This window comes from Lutjanus erythropterus, chromosome 20, assembly GCF_056507025.1.
Source record: "Lutjanus erythropterus isolate fLutEry1 chromosome 20, fLutEry1.hap2, whole genome shotgun sequence".
NCBI classification, from domain to species: Eukaryota; Metazoa; Chordata; class Actinopteri; order Lutjaniformes; family Lutjanidae; genus Lutjanus; species Lutjanus erythropterus.
The window spans coordinates 17,442,383-17,457,013 of NC_139336.1; the positions used below are offsets into that span (position 1 = coordinate 17,442,383).

General features: G+C 38.2%; 1 long non-coding RNA gene across 2 annotated transcripts in view; it reads left to right on the forward strand.

Annotated features, from left to right (window-relative positions):
- Positions 1 to 265: 265 nt before the first annotated feature.
- LOC146308326 (uncharacterized) overlaps positions 266 to 14,631 on the forward strand; it is a 61,394-nt gene continuing 47,028 nt past the window's right edge. For both annotated transcript variants that reach the window (XR_014772597.1, XR_014772596.1), the window contains exons 1-2: positions 266 to 396; positions 6,493 to 6,713. This is a non-coding gene — a long non-coding RNA (uncharacterized LOC146308326). The remainder of the gene's footprint in view (positions 397 to 6,492; positions 6,714 to 14,631) is intronic.

Sequence of the window (14,631 nt, forward strand, 5' to 3'; positions counted from 1 at the left end):
ACACACACAAACGTGACGTGCCTGTTTTCTGCCTTTATTGGCAGTCGGGCTGGTTTTTGGCAACCTTGATTTGCATAGGCCATCTGTCAGCTACAGTTTGTACTGCTAATTAAGTTAGTCTAAGTGTTCAGGAAGTCCATTTTAAGGTAAAGGGAGTTTTTTCTGGTTGCTCCTGTTTTGCTGCTGAGGGAAATAAATTTATTGTGAGAAGAAACATTGCAGAATGTCACGTTAGAGGATGCTAATGCTAACCGTCAAAGAAAATCTTTCTGTTTGTTAAAACTTCTGGCTTTTGAGCTGACAGGAGAGCCATGAATGAAATACAGACTGAAGCAGGAAGCCAGGAGTGAAACCAGGATTAAGCTACACGACAGATACAGAACAAGCTACAACAAGGTGAGATATCTGCTTTCTTGAAAGTACTCTGACACAACATCTTTAATTAACTTGACAGTAACATTGGGCATCTCAGGTAAAAGTCCTGAACTAGTTAGTGACATTAAGAAGCAGAGTAAAATACTAACAACTTCATCCCACACTATGCCAATGTAGCGTCCCTTTCGGTGATTTAGTCTAAAAAAAATCTAAGATGTTAGTGGACTAGATGTTTGGCTGTTGTTAGCAAGTTGCCAGTTTTGCCTGCCTGTTGTTGTCTGTGAGTTCCCACATTCGCTGCTGGAATGTATCTAAGTACATTTACTCCTACTGTACTGTACTTAAATGCAAATTTAAGGTACTCATACTCTTCTTGAGGTAACAGTAGTAACTACTTATCAGATTACTGTTTCTTTATGTGTGTATAAAATTATTATACTACTTCTTAAAAACCAACTTGGGTTAGTTGGAAGATGCATTGTGACAAAGCTGCAGAGCTGGGAAGTAAGTATAAATAGGCTACTTTGTTTCTGTACTTAAGTAGTATTTTCAGGTCCCCTTAATTGTGTGTTATTTTTTCATTTTAGTTTTACTCCCTACATTTTAACGCCAGTATATTTCAACTCCTTACATTTCCAAGATATGCTTGTTACTTTAGTTTTAATGTATTTAAGGGGAATTATTAATTATTTTTATTTGCATCATTGCTGCCTCCCCAACATTAAGACTTGAGCCGAAATGGATGGGACAATAACATTTAGAAAATACAATTCCTTGGTGTATTCATCTATACATATCAAGCATGACAGACGTAACAAGACGAAAATGACATAAAAATCATAATAAGACCAAATAGATGAAAGCGGGAGACTTCCTCAGCGGATGTTCAGTTAGCTTTTCACCGAAACATCTGGTAGAGAGGCCCATCAGAGGACTACTTTTTACTTTTACTCTGAGTACATTACAAACCCTTTACATTTTCACTCTCACTTAAGTAATGTTGAATGTTCAGCACTTCCACTTTTACCAGTCTTTTTTTTTTTTTACACAAGTGTCTGTACTTCTACTTGAGTACAGAATGTGTGTACTTTTGCCACCTCTGCAGAGCTGAGAACAGAGCTGTTTTTCTGAGCTTGTGAAAACTTGACTTTTTAGCAATACATAGTTCCCACAGCACTGCAACGCTATGAGCATGACCTTATAGAATATGATGCATTGCTGTAGATTAAACTACTCAATAGTACACAAAGGAGTTAAAATGAGCTCAAATGCAAACATCTAAGGCAGTAAAATGCAGCATGTATATTAATGCATTGTATATAATAGCAAACACTGACAGGGACCATTTTACTGTATAATGCTTTTACTCTTGATACTTAGGTGATTTTACTAAACAAGGTTTTGAATGCAGTTCAGTTTTAGTGGACTGTTTTCACAGTGTGGTATTAGTACTTTTACTTAAGTAAACCATCTGAATACTTCATCCACCACTGCCCTTACTAGACATTTGATTCAGAGTTAATTGGAGAAAGCAGCTGTAAACAATATTGGTAAGAATGGAAGAGGTAAACCTTCCCTTCCTTTACAGACAGGAGATCATTCACTGCCTTTTCATATCTGTTAGAGCATAAAAGAAAACTCCTGGGAAGTCGGTCTTTTTCTCTGTCTCCTGCTTCAAAGCCCCCATTATCTTCAACACTTCTCTCTTGTCTGTGGTAAATAACACCTACTTTAAGAATTATTTTTATGGTGACTGAATGACCTTTTAAACCAAATTAACCAAAGGTGATTATTTTGGATTTACTTTTGGGCCTAAAATGTATCTAATTTATGTACCAAGTTTGCTTATCACTTAGCATTTGAACTCATCTCCTGATCACTTTTTATATCGTTATCATTTTATATCATTACTGGTGATTTTATACCATAAGAAATGAAATCTCCACTATAGGAACCTGTGCCTTTGCAACCTTAACTGCTCTTAGCTTTAATTTGTCTTTATTTCAGTAATGTGCTATTTGTTTTGACATTGATCGTACATAATGACATGAGCCAAGCACCTGAACTGTAATGTTCCCTCAATACTTGGTTAAAAACTCCACTTTATATGCTGAATAAGCAGATGTTCTAATAACCAGGGTGTTCACGAATAAGCTGCAGCTCTCTTGTTGGACGCTAAATGAATCTTTTTTTGTCGCATTATAAGACAACAATGTTCAGTTGGGCCTATCCCATTTGCTGAACATGCAGGCCGAGCAGCAATAGATCAATATTATTTACAATGGCATTTTGTTTAAAGGTTTCATGCCACAGTCCGATCAATGCTGATCACTGGATTGCAACAAAGAAATGTTTTTTTTCTGAAGAAAAGACAGTTTTGTTGATTGTAGACAAGAGAAGCCTGAACCATGATAATCATGTAAAACAACTCAGAAAATATGTAAAGATACATTTGACATATTTTTACTTAAGTGAGTGGAAGATCATAATATCCAAATAAAAATAAATAAACACCAAATCAACCAATCAAATAATATTTTTCTGGAATAATTAATCATTTGAATGATTAAATACTGCTTTTGAATCGAAGGTTAATTACCTCAATTCAATTTGTAATATATGGTGTTTCCTGCATTACAGTCCATGAGTATCCACATGGTTGAATGCACTTATACTGTAATGTTGGATAAAAGAAACAGCTGAGAAAATGTATTGTAACAAATATGAAAATGGATATTTTATATGGAAAGACCAACTATACAATCAGTTCCTCTAATCAGTACTCCTGCCTGACCACCCTGCTTTATTTCCATGTATCAGTTAGTGAGTGGCGATTTGATTAAACACAAAATTAGTTAGGAGCATGCACCATACAAGAACTAAAATCTAATCATAATTATTAGCTTAGGTAATAATGCAGGGGCCATTTTAAGAACCTTGGCATTTTAGTTAAAAGTGTGCTTTAGTGGTATGTCCTCTCAGACAAACGGGTCTTTTTCACAACAGATGTTTTGACTTATAGCAGGAAAAGCACAGGTGGAACTAATACTGTTAGCAACAGCTTAACAGTGGTGTCCCAGTTAGCCACACCATTTAGTCAGAGTGATTGTTCTCTTGGATTCTGGGATTTATGCACCTAAATGAAATGCAGAAATCATTAATGTCATTAGTTACACCTGTGTTTTTTCTGCTGTGAAAAAAAGGCCTGTCTGTAATTAGTTATAGATTAATTGGCACACGGTGAACATTGGGCTTTTGTGGCCCTTGGGGCTTGGGACAATTGGGCAGTAATCCTTAATTAATCAATTAATAATTAATTGTTTGGTGCATAAAATGTCAGAGGAAAAAATGAAACTGTCTGTCCTCCTGAGCAAGCCTATGCGTGAGTAATGGTGACAGCAAATCAGCACCAAAAACTTGCAAAAAGACTCCCGCACACTGTGAAGCTGTCAGTTTGGGTGTTAGCCTGCAACCAGCCATATTCCCCACAGGCAAAAAAAGAAGAAGATAAATAAATGCATAGAAATAATAATAATAAAAAAAAACTCTATATAATAACAAGCATAAATGTATCCAAAATACTTACATTAAATGGGTAAATACTCTTTAATAATTTGTCCACTCTTGTTAATTTGGCAAATGTAGTACTTTAAATTATTTATTTGTTTGTATAAAAAAATATGTCAGTTTGTCCCGGTGTGTTACACTACCTGCATGTTACTGTGTGACTAGACAAATTATATGCCTTATTAACAGCAGATCAGTTGCACAGCTGCAGTACACACACATTTCCTACTGTACATTATTCACTTTCATGGCACAGAATAGACATATAATCAGTAATAAAAGATGTTTCTCTTCGCTTGGTCTCTTAATTTGAACAACTGCCTATATTTTATGGTAACTAAAAGCAAAGATCTCTTTCAGTGTTATGTTGTGTATGGACGGCAGCATGTTGTATGGATTGCATTTACACCTACCTAAGATCTGAGCATAATGTTAGCCAGACTACCTCCAGATGTGTCAGGCAGATCTGATCTACGCCTCGCATTAACATGTGATTTTCCTTATCCGGATAACGTTTCTGGATTACGATCACATTTTAATACGAGGTGTAAATGGGGTGTAAGTCAAGGGCGCACCATGCCTTTTCCCTGATGTGTGTATCACCCTGAGCAGACATGCATTTTAGACTTCCACGGGATGAAAATGTAAGGCATCTTAAAACTGTAGTTAGGTAAATTTAGCACTTGGTCACACCTTTGTAGTAAGGTACTGTTAAAAGAATGAAACTATGAATGTTTGATAGTCTCTGCATTTGCTGCTTAGAGCTTCCAAAGCAAGAAACAACTTGTAAATTATTGAAAAATCCAGAGAAAGGGCTGCACTAAGGCCCAGGTAGAGGCTTTACAAATGGAAAAATACCGGTTGGTGGTAATAAAGTAGTCAAGACATTTTTTAGACTGTAAGCTGCTGTAGCTCTTCAAGCAAAGACGTCATACTGTATATGTCTCCAATCTCAGTTTATCCATATATTAACAAAATGACGTATATCAAAAGCTTTATAATGTCAGAATAAAATATTACAGGCATATATAAGCCACGTATATTGTTTTAAAATCGAAACTTATGTCTGGAAAAAAAAAAACTTTTTTAGCTCTAGTCCTGTGAATATGTCAAAAGCTGAAAGAAATTGATGTGAAGCAAGAAAGAAATAAATTTTCTGATAGCTTTAATGGGAGTCTGTAATAAATGCATTTTTCATTATTATTAGAAGAGGATAAATCAAGGCTAAAATGATCAAAAAGGTTAGGTTAGATTATGTTAGTGATAAAGCATTAGAGGCATTTTTAGACTGGTGTAATAAAGTATGGCAGGAGGGCAGATTGCCCAGAATTTGGAAGCCAGTAAGCCTATTAATTATAGGTGGATTGCTTCTCTGAAACCATATCTTTGTGATCTTTGTGAAGTAATGGAACATATGACAAGGAAAGGACTTACAGAGGCTGGAAATGAATCATGTCTTTAAGTGGGGTTATGAAAAGGAGGGTCACCATGGAAATGGAGATAAATAGAAGACAAATCGGGAAATGGTTGCAGCTGTGTGCTTGACGTTAATGAAAATTTGATTTGATATGTAAGGGTTAGATATTTACTAAAAATAAGTGATTCACAGTTTCACTTGTTTGCGTTTACTGTGGTCACCCTGCTCAGGAGAAAGGGTGAAGAATGTTCAAGTTTGCAGTATACTAGTATACCTTGTCTCTCTTACTCGACATTTGTTATATATTTTGTTGAGTTGTCTACTTACGTTATCCAAATCTGTCCAATCATGTTCAAACTCAGAGAAATCAATAATTGTATTCAAGGTAACCACATCACAGAGCAGTCATGCCCTGCTGGAGCACAAGCCCAAGTCACAGGTTATCATTAGAAAATGATTTCTAAATTCCTAAATTAAATTCCATTTGATATCTCCATGCCAAAATGGAGGGGAAAATCATTTTCTTTTTTTTTAAATGACAGACACTGAGCCCTATCCTTAGTAGTGATGAGCTATTTTCTTCATGGAAATGTCTGTACGTTTAATTCAGTGATTTGTTTCCTGTTTCGTATTACCATGTCAGACCAATCAATCAATGAAGGGATTGATTAAGAGTTAAAGTTGCTGATTCCTGTAAAGCAGGTAAAAATAAGTGAATAGTCTAATGATGATTCTCACACCAAAATGATGATGATGGTAATGATAATAATAATAATGATGATAACAATAACAATAATGATATTAATAATAAAGATGTTGTCAAAATACTGTTTTAGAAGTGGTCAATTAGCTGTTTTTTTATGCCTCTTTAAAATTTTTGCATAATATATAAGATTTAGCTCTTTTTCAAGAAAAATGGCAGCAGTGTAGACACTAACAGCACAAAAAATTGACATGAATATCTATATAAATCTATCTATATAGAGAAATAGGAGTATTTACTCTACTATAAATTGGGAGATGACCCTCAAAACTAATTTAGTGACATTTTAAAAAAATCCCCCCAAAGTCATTGAACTTATATGTCAAATAGCAGAAAATGTTGACATTATTTTCTTTTTTTTGTTCTCGAGAACGACCTGATGACCCCTGCTCCAATTGTGCCCGCCCTGACCGTCAGATAGATTTTCATCGGCAATGGTTGTTGTTTCACAATGAAGACAACTCCCATGATCCCACACCAGGCCAGGCAGGGGGACGAAAATTTCCATCGGGCCTCTCATTCACACTCACTGCAGCATGAGGTGGTTGCAGTAAAATATCCTTATAAGGGCAGCGCAGCACTGTTTGATCAGTTAAGTGAACGGGCTAACATTATTTAAAGGTTAAGCTAGCAAAAGTTTTATTAACTACTCTGCCTAGTTCATCACCTCACATTCCGCTCTGCTTGCTTCTTCCTACTGTTTTTTTGGCCCAAAATTTCACCATTGCCTCTGTGCTCCTTCATTTTCTTCTCTGTGTCTGGCTTTTCTTTTTAGGGTTCTTTGAGTTTGTCAGTTCACGTTAAGTTAGCGGCGTGTGAGGCGGCACCATTTTCAACAACAACAACAACTGGGGTATTAGAGAAAAGCTGAGTGTGTTTTAATGATCATGTAAAAATAACTTTTGCTATCAGTGATATGAGTCATTAAATTGTTGTACTTCCCATTTTAGGGTGAACCATAGATCTTTGCTTGGCTTCCCTAGACCTTGGGCTCGTGTCATCTGTACCCTTTGACCCCCCTTTACTTAAAAGAATAAGTGATATTTATTGTCACCAAATCCTATGAAAAGACTAAAACCAGGTAGGAAGCAATGAACTGATCCTACTGACAAATATTTTAAAGCCTGATATAACTTATAACTTTAAACAAACGTATTAATCCGCAGTTGAAAATAGTCCTTAACAAATGCATAATTTACCCTTGTTTGAGTAACATTCAGGTTAATAAATACAACAGTGTCCAGCTGTTTTAAATCATGAAACTATATATGTATGAGCTACTTTACATTTCAGTTTTGAGTGCCACAGACAGGGAATGTATTGAGAGATTGATTGTCTCGCATTGCAGGCTTTGGCTATCCTTCAAAATGGCAGCTTGTTTTTGTGATTTGAATAAAGCAAAATGAGCCAAATAAAAAGTTAGATCAATAAAAAAGGAGGACGAGTCTTGGGATGAGTCAGGTCTTCTTCTGGATGGCCCACACACTTTCTAGCAAGGCAGCAAACTAACAGAGAACTGCTGCAGTTTTGACCAGGAATGCAGAGTAAATTTGCTTCACGGCCTTAACCTCTCCCTGAGCTGCATCGGTATTACAAGGGCAGGCCAGTGATTTGATTTTATGCACATGCACATCGATATGTCAGTCAGTCATGAAAATGATTTACTCGAGGACCATAGCAAATCAGGGTCATGCTCACGGAAAAGCGACACTAACAGAACAGCAGATGCACCAAGCCCCACAGTCTGTCAATAAGGGAAATACACAGTGTGTGTTTGTGTATAGTAGGCAGTGGGGGTGCACGGTTATTATTATTATTTCTTTAATTTTGTATTTTTTTCAGCTGATACTGATAACTAATAATTACCTGCTTCTTGTAGCTGGTGTGATAAGATTTTTGTACTTTTTATAAAAAAGTTCATAACCAGTAGTTTATGCACAGCTGAGAAAGACTAAGGTTCAGACTGCTGACAAATCAGATTTGTTTGTCAAATCATCTTTATGACAGACTGTTCACACTATAATTTGCAAGTTATCAGATCAGATTTGTCTGTGCAGATATCACCAGCCTACCTGCATGGGTTGTCGTGGCGATGACTCTGGGATCAGTATGTGCTCTGGGGATGCAATGCAGAACTCCTCGTCCATCAATTTATTTCAGTGTCTGTCTATGGACTGTTGTCCTCTGTTGTCCTTCGTACTGCTCTGCTAGGAGGAGAATAGATTCTGCTCAGCCACTCTGATACATCTCCGTCACTCAGAAGACACGTTGAAATCAGACGCTTGCTTTTCAGACTACCTCCAGATGTCGCGTGGATCTGATTTGCAAAAATTTGATATGTTTTTTTGCTGGATACAATCTGGATAATACAAAAACGATATCTGGGTTGAACAAGGCCTATGTTGTAGTGAACAAAGATGGATGCTTTAATATTCCATAGCTCTGACCGAACCAAATCAAACAGACATTTCTATTACAACAAAATAACAAAAATCACAAGAACAAACACATAAATGTAAACGGAGAGCTGCCTTTTTCTGGATGAAAAGCACTATAATGTTTACATTTTCTCAACCGATTTTAGTGAATCGTGTTATATTCACAAGCCAGTCTTGTCTGGTCTATTATGGCGGTCGGCAACATTGACGTACAATCCAAAGGCCAATGCAGCATCTACATATATATGTATGTGGCAACAACAGAGTGCTGTGATTATTATTCTTCTCCTTCAAACCAGCTAAAGATGCATACTGCCACTTACTTTATCAGAGTGTGTTGATGGTATGCTTCTTCATGAAAGCAATTTAAATTATTATATTTAAAATTAAAGATATTATCTGTTTGTCAGCTATAATTTTATTATCAGAATATTACATAATATGGTAAGGTTCCCATTATTGGCCCCTAAGTTATTGACCCGAAATATATAGCATACATCTTTATTAGGCAGCGCAGCAAATGACAGATGGAGTTACTAAAGTCAGGATATTTTTACTCACCCTAATAATGATGCCTACAGGCCATTCTGCCAAACACCTAAAAGGTGTTAGAAGACACAGTCATTTTTCTACAGACTAGACACAAATTATGGCAATTAGGGGAAGTGAGCATTCAGGAAATGTGAAGAGACAACACCTTTTTAAGAGCCAGATAAGTGTTGCAGTTCACTAAATTGCAAGTTGTTCATAAAATCACTGTGCCAAGATGAGGCTTTTTACAACCTTTGCTTAAAAATAGACTAGACTAAAAGCAAATGTAAAGTGCAGTTGAGGAGACACGGCATACCCTCTAGAAGGTGTGCTTGTTTGTATAGACACCACTACAAGTTAGAAAACAGGGAAAACTGTGAGCTTGACATCAGGAACTAGACGCCAACCACAAGGCACACTGTCCTGAACCCACAACATGACATGCAACATACTATAACCATACATGTTATATGATATTTATAAACTGTAACCACTGTAAAACAGAGACATAGCATTATCTGTAGCATGTTACCATGATGCTGATTTTATTCATTTTCAGTATCTTTATTCAATTTAATCAGTAGTCTAACTGTTTTTTTGTGAGAGGTGAGAACTGGAAGTACAATGTATATGCAGTAAGAGAAACAGCAAAACAGTTTCAGTTTCAGTGATGGCAGTGATCAGTTGCTATGGCCCATATTGGGTGTGACAGTTTGACTGCCAGTGCACGCTTTCTCTCTGTCCATCAGTCTGACAGTTAATGTTCCAGTCTCGTCTAGTCCCACACTGCAGATGGCACTTAGGTGGGACTTGCGTTGTGGGTTGGCAGGCGTACAAAGCGCTGCCAGTGCTGCAGAGGGCTGGGGGTGTTAGTTTGCTTGTGTTGTCTGTATTTTCAATGCGTTTCTTTGTGGCGACTCTGTTGTGAGATTGTCTAACCTGTTTCTCAATTTGCTTACTTTTTATTTATTTGCTTGTTTCCTCTTAAATGTCCAGTGTGTAAAATTTAAGGGAATTTATTGTCAGAATACAGTGGAAATGGAATATAATGTAGTTGTAGTTGTATGTATTATGTATGTATGTTCATAGTGTATAACCACCAAAAATAAGAATTGTTGTGTTTTTGTTACCTTAGAATGAATTGTTTATATCTACAGTGTGCGAGTCCTCTTCAGTGGAGGCCATCATATTAAAGTGCTGTGTTTCTACAGCAGCCCAGAACAGACAAACCTAACACTGGCTCTAGAGTCTTTCCCCTTTCAGAACCTCATACAGTTCTCGTTTCCTGTTTCCTTGACATAGATATATTATGTGCACAGCCCGTCTAGATTGAGAAAACCACATTTTGAGGATGGTTAAAAAATGTTGCTGGAGGACCTGTAAAAGCCACATATAGTCACACCTCAAGTTAGCTAATGTTTGCAAAACATCTGACTAAAAACTCTGGAAAGGTCAATTAGGGCTGCATAGTTTAGTGAAATATCTGTCAGAATTGAATATGAATATGCCCTGATACGAATCATATCATGATATCTGTCAAAATAATTGCTGTATTATTCTTTTGTGCAGCCCTGTCGTTGAAATCTACAACCTCATGTCTAGATGCCTATACATTTGGTCATTTAAGTTGCATTGTGTTGCTCTCTCAGCCACTGAAATGTTGTGACTCAAGACGCAGCGGCTGTTGGTCTGGTATACTGTTGTAACATTCAGCACAAGTTTACGTTCAAAACTGAAGGATGTGATCATGGGTTTTCTTTTGAAATGAATAGATTTCTGTGTGAACTTTATAAAGACTGTTGTGGCCGAGTCCTATCCCTCTGCCTTATTTTCATGATTCACTTTGCACTGGCTGACCATATGCAATCACACCCTTCCTCTGCTGTTTGTTGAATATCAATCAGATTTATATCCTTTTCTTGAGCGGAGGAATGTTGACCCATCTTAGCTAATGCCCCAGAGCACTGTGAGACGGACTTGATCAAGGCTTCAGGCTTCACCAAAGGCCTGGTAGGGTAGGAACATCTTTTCATTACATCCAGGCTAGCAGAGAGCGCTGCTTTTGCTCCTCTCAGCAGCACAACAAATACAGTTACCGTGTTTGGCCAGGCATCGTTCTGCTGTTTATGATATCAAATGAGAGGTGCAGTCCTGAGCTGATTTGACCATGGGAGCATCCTATGGAGGACTTGATGGAGAAGTGCTAAAGACGGAGGTTATGTTCACTCTACATACGGGCAGAGGAGGGCTGTAGAAGGTTCACTTGCCAGTCTGTCTGCAGGGCTGCAGTCTCCTGGCATATCTGGCTGGCACAAGAGGAGGGGTAACAAATTGACAACAGAGCCTGCAGAGAGGGCCTCAAGTTGGCTGTGGATAAAAAGAAATGATTGATTCAGCACAACACATTTCTGGTGTACGTAAAAAAAAACAGCAGTAGCCTTTGATATTAAATCCATGTGGCCATTAATTTTAGCTGTTTATGCTCAACAGATAAGATGCTTTCTTGTGGATTGTTACATGTGTTAGATTGTTTTTCAGCCATGCTAGCGGATTTAGACTTGGCAATGTTGGTCTGTTGGTCAGTCTGTCTGTTGGTCGGCTCAGTAATTGGTCCACTACTTTGGTCCAGGCTGAAATATCTCTACTACTCTTACTGGATTGCTATTAAATTTTGACATTCACAATTCCCAACGATGAATCCTAATGACTTTAAGTGATCTGCCTCCAACATGAGTTTCATATTTGTGGTTTTGAGTGAAATGTCTCAAGAACTATTTGATGGATTAGCATGAATCTGGTACAGACAGTCATGTGCCCCACAGGATGATTTGTAATAACTTCTGACCTTTAATCTAGCACCATAACTGGATCATTTTTTTAATTGGTCCAATATTTTGGATAACTAATACTTGCAAATCAAACGAGTCTTTGCATACACCCTCACAGCTCTGCTAGCATGTCTGTAGATGAGGGCTACATAATTCATGCGAATCACGATTTTTCTCCCTAAGAATTGAGATCATGCTTCTCTCACATGACATGATGATCTCACATGAAAACATTTATATCCATTTATCTTATACACTCAATGAAAAAATGCATCTCACATGCTGTCTAGATAGGGATTTAAACAGACATGACATCAGAATGCTAGACTTAAACTTAAGTCTCTTGTAATAAAAATATCTTAAGTCCCTTTTCCTCTCTTACTTTAAAACACTTAATCAAAGTGATTAACTGAAATGTTGATGAACATAAAAAACAGAACGCAGATGCACTGTATAACATCTGCATCACTTAGGCTTGTGTGGCCTGGCGGCTGGGATTTTGTGATGTGCTTTGCTTCCTGTGTGGAGCATATTCTCCCCATGTCTGTGTGGGTTCTCTGCTGGTTCCACAGCCACCCCCACTGTCCTCCCACAACCCAAAGACATGCAGGTTAGGTTAACAGCTGACTCGAAATTGCCTGTAAGTGTGAATGTGAGTGTGAATGGTTGTTTAGGTGTCAGCCCTGTGATGAACTGGCGGCCTGTCCAGGGTATCTGCTGCCTCTTGTCCAGTGTCAACTGGAACAGGCTCCGGCCCCCTGTGACCCTGTAAAATGATAAGCAGTTATAAATAATGGATGGATGATAAATTGCTGAGATAATATTGATTCCACTTCAAAGACATGTAATGGTAAATCTGTTGTAAACACTGGGCACTGGCTGTGTTTAATTTCAAGCACAGGCTTTTATAGCTTTCTGCTACAAAGACATCGATCTGGACTCTCACATTTAGAAAATAACAATTTAAATAAAAACAATTCAGTATTTAAGCGATATTTAATATTGTCATTTTTCATGGGACTAACAATTAAATCATTAAAGTCAAGTTTCTGGATCGATCAAACTACACACAGCAATTATGAAGGAGTGGCAAAGAAAGGCTCGACAGCCGTTTATAATGGATGTCAGATGGGTCAAGAGAAGATTTTGCGAGTTGAGCAATGGCTCTAAGTCAAAGACAGATGGTTTGCAGCCAGATGTCAGGGAGGGGTTGATGATATCAGTCAGGAAGCAGAGCAGATCAGCAGCGATGGTCCGGGAGGGGGAGAAGGGTTCAAGAGGGCAGAAGTTAAGTCCGCTCATGGGAATCTTTTTAGGACTTCATTAAGGATGGGTTGAGGGAGACATTAAGCTCATGTTAGAGGGGTCAGAGGAGGAGACGGCGACTAGAGGCTGGCCTGGAAGATGAGCCTCAGCTGTCATCGCTGTCTTTGTGGAGTCAACAGAGGAGGGAGGAGTAGCGCTAAGACGAGAGGAGCTTCTGTTGATCAGTAACAGGAGACTTGAAATGGTCAATTTGCCAGCAGAGAAAGTGAGGAGATGATGTACATGGCTAAAACTCTTCCAAGAAAGCCAAACTTATGGAATTTTCTCCCAGCTGGCCCACAGGCTTGTCCACTTGATTCACCAGCTGGTTTACAGCCAAGGAGCAGGTGGGAGCAGACAGACAAGCTGAGAGGAAAGGGGAGAAGTTCAAGAGGGGATAAGGGGACGGATATAAATATTTGGGTCACCATGAAGACACATGAACGAGTCCTCTACGAGGGGAGCAGAGGACAGATGGAAGGAGAGAAATGACAAGATGTACCTGGTGCTGGTGGTGTGAGGAAAACCAGTTTAGAAGAGATCTTATGAAAGGAAGTGAAGAGGCAAATAAGTGAGGGTCAACAACACGGAAAGGGTCAAGAGAGGCTAGCTGCAAGTACCTTCTTTTTTCTCTGTTTTTTTTCTTAAAAAAAGCCCAAATGATGTAGGAGACCTAGAAATAGACAGGGCTGTGGAACATGCCAAGGATTATATATATTTATTGTTTCGGAACTGTCATCATACGGCCAAGAATTTCTATTTGTGCCCATGGTTGTTTGTGAACTACTTACATTTTTAGAAGTGCCCTCAATCCCCTTTCCTTATTAGATATTGGAGGTCTCGAGTTTCCAGTTTGGCTTGGCCCCAGCTTAAATCTTAAATCTATGGTCAAAGCTCTTTTGACGCTTACAAAATCGAAGACACAAATATCTAGGTTCCTCAAGGTTGTGGAGATATTGCTGAAAATAATACGAGATTGCAGATAGACCACTACTGGTTTCCTGATACTTAACCTGTAAATGAACGTGACACAGTCCTTGCACATAAATGTCATATCAAGGCACATTGCATCATGCGTATGACAAAAAGATACGTGATACCTTTACCCTATTGTGTCTTCACCTAATTACTTGACACTGTATCTGTTTAATGCTCTACGGGAGAGTGAATATGACAATAGATTAGAGTGTCACATAGCCAGACCTATTGCCACAGATCTCGATAGGCTAGTAGGAGAAAAATGCTCTGGTTTGTTTGTATTTCTTTAAACCCATCAAAAGTGTCTTTGGTGGCACAAAGCCCAGGATACAGCGATGGTGCCCCTGCAAAACAGTGTCACAGCAGAGGATCTTGGAGGAACAACTGCAAATAGGTAGGAGAGCCTTGGCACTGAAGTGGCTAAATCCC